Source organism: Oncorhynchus mykiss, chromosome 7 (genome assembly GCF_013265735.2).
Source record: "Oncorhynchus mykiss isolate Arlee chromosome 7, USDA_OmykA_1.1, whole genome shotgun sequence".
NCBI lineage: Eukaryota > Metazoa > Chordata > Actinopteri > Salmoniformes > Salmonidae > Oncorhynchus > Oncorhynchus mykiss.
Genome location: NC_048571.1, coordinates 81,808,248 through 81,814,795, shown reverse-complemented (window position 1 = coordinate 81,814,795; position 6,548 = coordinate 81,808,248). Strand labels below are relative to the sequence as shown.

General features: G+C 39.5%; 1 protein-coding gene across 5 annotated transcripts in view; it reads left to right on the top strand.

The window, feature by feature from the left end:
* The window catches only part of LOC110528605 (glutamate receptor-interacting protein 2), a 325,911-nt gene that overhangs the window by 177,801 nt on the left and 141,562 nt on the right, over positions 1 to 6,548 (top strand). The window lies entirely within an intron of this gene.

Below are 6,548 nucleotides of genomic sequence, written 5' to 3'. Positions count from 1 at the left end.
CTCCACAGCTCTCTCTGGTCTCTCTCTGAGTTTATTTTCCTGCTCTTTATGAGTTATCTCTCTGGTTCTCCACACCTCACAGCTCTCTCTCTCTCTCTGTCCCCACTCTCTCCTAGTAGTGATGGCTTGCTTCTGCCCTGAAGAGTACACTCCTGGATGGGTGTGATATTGACTGTCTGTCAGGCTTTCTCCAGTCCCCTGCTGGTTGGGCCTGGATGGGTGTAGTGTTATGATGTGGAGTTTGTATTCTGCTGCCTCACGCTGCACATCTTATTCATGTGCATGTTTAAAAAGTGTTTACTATGCGTTATGTACAGTGGGGGAGGGGTAACATCAAACATAAAGAATGTATGTATTATTTGTTCTTCCAGATTCCGGACTGCTGTACATCAATAGTGATCCCTCATTATGATAAAAGACAACTGTGTTACTTTTCTTACTGTGCTGAATGTCATAGTATTTCATATTTTAAGAAATATAATTTATAATGAAATCCCCTAGCCAGGGGGGTCACTCAACTCTTACCCTACGAGCTTTTCTGTTCTACCTGATAATACATTTCACATACTGTACCTGGTGTCCCAGGTATCTAATCAGTCCCTGATTAGAGGGGAATAATGCAGTGGTAACGGCTTCGGGGACCAGAGTTGAGTTTGAGGGCCCTAGACTGTAACCGGATTATATTTTAACACAGACTTGAATCTGAAAAATAACATTTCACTGTGCTTTAAAAGTTCAGCCTGTATCCCGAGGCTAAATGGGAAGTGGTATAATTATAGTGTGGGGATAACTGTATGTTTAAACACAATGCAGAACATTGCTCCTTTCACAGTCTAACACCGAGTGTGATGAAACTACCAGGTCACACTGTTACTATAAGACTAATCCAAACTGGGAAATGCGTACCCTTTCAGAGATATGTATATATTGTGGCAAGGGTTTCCACATCACCAAGGCCAATAACAAAACAGGCACCAGTAGCACAAATAGAAGGCAAAGGGGAAGTTTATTAGGGGGTTTTCATACACTGGGGAAGAGGGGGAAATACACAAATCACCTCAATCAAATGTATTTATAAAGCCCTTCTTACATCAGCTGATGTCACAAAGTGCTGTACAGAAACCCCAGTCTAAAACCCCAAACAGCAAGCAATGCAGGTGTAGAAGTACGGTGGCTAGGAAAAACTCCCTAGAAAAGGCCAGAACCTAGGAAGAAACCTAGAGAGGAACCAGGCTATGAGAGGTGGCCAGTCCTCTTCCGGCTGTGCCGGGTGGAGATTATAACAGAACATGGTCAAGATGTTCAAATGTTCATAGATGACTAGCAGGGTCAAATAATAATAATCACAGGTCAGCACCTCAGGAGTAAATGTCAGTTGGCTTTTCATAGCCGATCATTCAGAGTATCTCTACCGCTCCTGCTGTCTCTAGAGAGTTGGAAACAGCAGGTCTGGGACAGGTAGCACGTCTGGTGAACAGGTCATCCAAAGTGTAGTAAATAACTTCACCATGCTCAAAGGGATATTCAATGTCTGCTTTTTTTTATTTCTACCAATAGATGCCCTTCTTTGCGAGGTATTGGAAAACCTCCCTGGTCTTTGTGGTTGAATCTGTGCTTGAAATTCACAGCTCGACTGAGGGACCTTAAAAAGATAATTGTCTGTGTTGGGCACAGAGATGAGGTAGTCATTAAAGTAGCATGTTAAACGTTATTATTGCACACAGAGTGAGTCCATGCAACTTATTATGTGACTTGTTAAGCAACTGTTTACTCCTGAACTTCTTTAGGCTTGCCATAACGAAGGGGTTGAGTACTTATTGACTCGAGACATTTCAGCTTATACGTTTTTATTCATTTGTATTAAAAAAAAATTGATAAACATATTTCCACTTTCACATTATGTGGTAGTGCTACTAGGCCAGTGACAGAAAATGGAAATGTAATCCATTTTAAATTCAGGCTGTAAAACACAAAAATGTGGAAAAAGTAATGGGGTGTGAATACTTTCTGAAGGCTGTCCTCTTCTTCCCTGGGTGTTTTGGTTTTTGATACACCAATGTTTTATTGGTTGTGTTGAGGTTGATATAGTGAGGTTTTATTGGTTGTGTTGAGGTTGATATAGTGAGATTTAATTGGTTGTGTTGAGGTTGATATAGTGAGATTTAATTGGTTGTGTTGAGGTTGATATAGTGAGATTTTATTGGTTGTGTTGAGGTTGATATAGTGAGGTTTTATTGGTTGTGTTGAGGTTGATATAGTGAGGTTTTATTGGTTGTGTTGAGGTTGATATAGTGAGGTTTAATTGGTTGTGTTGAGGTTGATATAGTGAGGTTTTATTGGTTGTGTTGAGGTTGATATAGTGAGATTTTATTGGTTGTGTTGAGGTTGATATAGTGAGGTTTTATTGGTTGTGTTGAGGTTGATATAGTGAGATTTAATTGGTTGTGTTGAGGTTGATATAGTGAGATTTTATTGGTTGTGTTGAGGTTGATATAGTGAGGTTTTATTGGTTGTGTTGAGGTTGATATAGTGAGGTTTTATTGGTTGTGTTGAGGTTGATATAGTGAGGTTTTATTGGTTGTGTTGAGGTTGATATAGTGAGGTTTAATTGGTTGTGTTGAGGTTGATATAGTGAGGTTTAATTGGTTGTGTTGAGGTTGATATAGTGAGGTTTTATTGGTTGTGTTGAGGTTGATATAGTGAGGTTTTATTGGTTGTGTTGAGGTTGATATAGTGAGGTTTTATTGGTTGTGTTGAGGTTGATATAGTGAGGTTTTATTGGTTGTGTTGAGGTTGATATAGTGAGGTTTAATTGGTTGTGTTGAGGTTGATATAGTGAGGTATATTGAGGTTGATGTGCTGAGGTTTTATTGGTTGTGTTGAGGTTAATATAGTGAGGTTGTATTGGTTGTGTTGAGGTTGATATAGTGAGGTTGTATTGGTTGTGTTGAGGTTGATATAGTGAGGTTGTATTGAGGTTGATATAGTGAAATTGTATTGAGGTTGATGTGCTGAGGTTGTATTGGTTGTGTTGAGGTTGATATGGTGAGGTTTTATTGGTTGTGTTGAGGTTGATATAGTAAGATTTTATTGGTTGTGTTGAGGTTGATATAGTGAGGTTTTATTGGTTGTGTTGAGGTTGATATAGTGAGGTTGTGTTGAGATTGTTATAGTGAAATTGTATTGAGGTTGATGTGCTGAGGTTGTATTGGTTGTGTTGAGGTTGATATAGTGAGGTTGTATTGGTTGTGTTGAGGTTGATATAGTGAGGTTTTATTGGATGTGTTGAGGTTGATATAGTGAGGTTTTATTGGTTGTGTTGAGGTTGATATAGTGAGGTTGTATTGAGGTTGATGTGCTGAGGTTTTATTGGTTGTGTTGAGGTTGATATAGTGAGGTTGTATTGTGGTTGATATAGTGAGGTTTTATTGGTTGTGTTGAGGTTGATATAGTGAGGTTGTGTTGAGGTTGATACACAGTCTGATGGTGTTGAGGTTGATACACTGTCTGATGGTGTGTTAAGGTTGATACTCTGATGTTGTGTTGAGGTTGATACTCTGATGTTGTGTTGAGGTTGATACACAGTTTGATGGTGTGTTGAGGTTGATACACTGTCTGATGGTGTGTTAAGGTTGATACTCTGATGGTGTGTTAAGGTTGATACTCTGATGTTGTGTTAAGGTTGATACTCTGATGTTGTGTTGAGGTTGATACTCTGATGTTGTGTTGAGGTTGATACACAGTATGATGGTGTTGAGGTTGATACACAGTCTGATGGTGTGTTGAGGTTGATACTCTGATGGTGTGTTGAGGTTGATACTCTGATGGTGTGTTGAGGTTGATACACAGTCTGATGTTGTGTTGAGGTTGATACACAGTCTGATGTTGTGTTGAGGTTGATACTCTGATATTGTGTTGAGGTTGATACACAGTCTGATGTTGTGTTGAGGTTGATACACAGTCTGATGGTGTGTTGAGGTTGATACTCTGATGGTGTGTTGAGGTTGATACACAGTCTGATGTTGTGTTGAGGTTGATACACAGTCTGATGTTGTGTTGAGGTTGATACTCTGATATTGTGTTGAGGTTGATACACAGTCTGATGTTGTGTTGAGGTTGATACACAGTCTGATGGTGTGTTGAGGTTGATACTCTGATGGTGTGTTGAGGTTGATACACAGTCTGATGTTGTGTTGAGGTTGATACACAGTCTGATGGTGTGTTGAGGTTGATACACAGTCTGATGTTGTGTTGAGGTTGATACACAGTCTGATGGTGTGTTGATGTTGATACACAGTCTGATGTTGTGTTGAGGTTGATACTCTGATGGTGTGTTGAGGTTGATACTCTGATGGTGTGTTGAGGTTGATACTCTGATGGTGTGTTAAGGTTGATACTCTGATGTTGTGTTGAGGTTGATACACAGTCTGATGGTGTGTTGAGGTTGATACACAGTCTGATGGTGTGTTGAGGTTGATACTCTGATGGTGTGTTGAGGTTGATACACAGTCTGATGTTGTGTTGAGGTTGATACACAGTCTGATGTTGTGTTGAGGTTGATACTCTGATATTGTGTTGAGGTTGATACACAGTCTGATGTTGTGTTGAGGTTGATACACAGTCTGATGGTGTGTTGAGGTTGATACTCTGATGGTGTGTTGAGGTTGATACACAGTCTGATGTTGTGTTGAGGTTGATACACAGTCTGATGGTGTGTTGAGGTTGATACACAGTCTGATGTTGTGTTGAGGTTGATACACAGTCTGATGGTGTGTTGATGTTGATACACAGTCTGATGTTGTGTTGAGGTTGATACTCTGATGGTGTGTTGAGGTTGATACTCTGATGGTGTGTTGAGGTTGATACTCTGATGGTGTGTTAAGGTTGATACTCTGATGTTGTGTTGAGGTTGATACACAGTCTGATGGTGTGTTGAGGTTGATACTCTGATGGTGTGTTGAGGTTGATACACAGTCTGATGGTGTGTTGAGGTTTATACACAGTCTGATGGTATGTTGTCTCCAGCTCATAGGAAAGAGGGTGGGGGACTCAAAAGGATAATCATGTGGAACAAGAAAGGGATGGCTCCGTTTCAGAAATGTACAGCAGGGATGTAAAGTCAGGGTTTAACTGCTCCCCAAAGCATCTTATCTAACAGTTATTGGAAACTTGAAAACCAGTTTTCATTCCAGACTGTTATGGTAGAGAGATCAGAGATCAGTTACAAATGACTGACACAGATAATAGAAGGAAGTGATACTTGTGAAATTAGTTTCTGTTCATCTCAGTTTGAAAGGACTGTTTCTCAGTCTATCTTTCTTAGAGAGGGATTTGTTGTTTCCATCAGTTTGAACTCACTGGTATTTCTCCTCAACAAAATGACTAAAAGTACAATCTTCAGGCATTGTCAACAAAAACACAATTAAGCTCTGAACATTCACTGTAGCTCATTTGGTTTCCTGGAGTTTCTAGTATTGCTGTAGAACATTTCCTCCTTTCCATTTCTCCCCCCTTCGGTCTCATGTCATGTTGTGTTCTCATTAGAACACAGTCAGTTGAGCGATCAGGCTTCATTTTGCCTCAGTCCTTCTCTGTCGCGCTGAATGCCTTGTCACTGTTACAGCATTTAGATTAGAAAGACAGTGAGTCTCTCATAGACACAGGAAAAGGCATGGGTCCCTTTAACCATCTGTACTATAAACATAGGTATACTGTTTATAAACCTAGACATTAGGTAGCCTGGAATACACTCTGACTATCACTGTTTTTTTTTTTACTATTGTTTCACTTCAACAATAGTGACATGGAGGTCATTATCATTGTTAATTCCAGGCTATGGTCATAGCTTTCAATCTGGTTGTGTATGTCTTGTTTATTGCCTTTCTTGACGCCTGTTAGCGATAGATACTGAATGTGTTAAATTCCCAATCTGTGATATTTACAGACGTTTTGAAAGTTCAAATGTGGGAGTAGACCTTAAAAAGGGTAAACAGTAACTTAGAGGTAAAGAGGTGTCTTGTCTTTCTACTGTAGACTCCATGATAGATAAACTCAGAGCGAACAATAATGTATTCAACAAGGAAATGTCTTTAATCGAGGTTCAATTATATACTGAATAAGCAGGAAGTACACATTGTTTATGTTCAGCATGATGAAAGCACAAGTAGCAGACAAACTGTATAATATATACAAATCATGTAAAAATGTAAATTGATTTACAGCATATATTCAATGATATTATACACCTCATTTTATGAAATCTGAACATGATTTGTGTGTGCCTGCGTGTGTGCCTTTCATTCAGAAATGTAATTCAAAGTAGCGTTCTACCAGAATATATCAGCAATATTCAGACTATTATCAACATACTGTTAACTTCCAAAATAAAGAAAACATCAATTGTGTAAATAGGACGTTAGGCTCTCCTCTCCACCAGCCGCCAGAACAGCTTCAATGAGCCTCGGTATAGATTTGTCTGGAACTCTATTGGATGCGAGCACCATTCTTTCAGGAGAACTGTGGAAAATGTTGTCTCAGGTGCCGCTCTA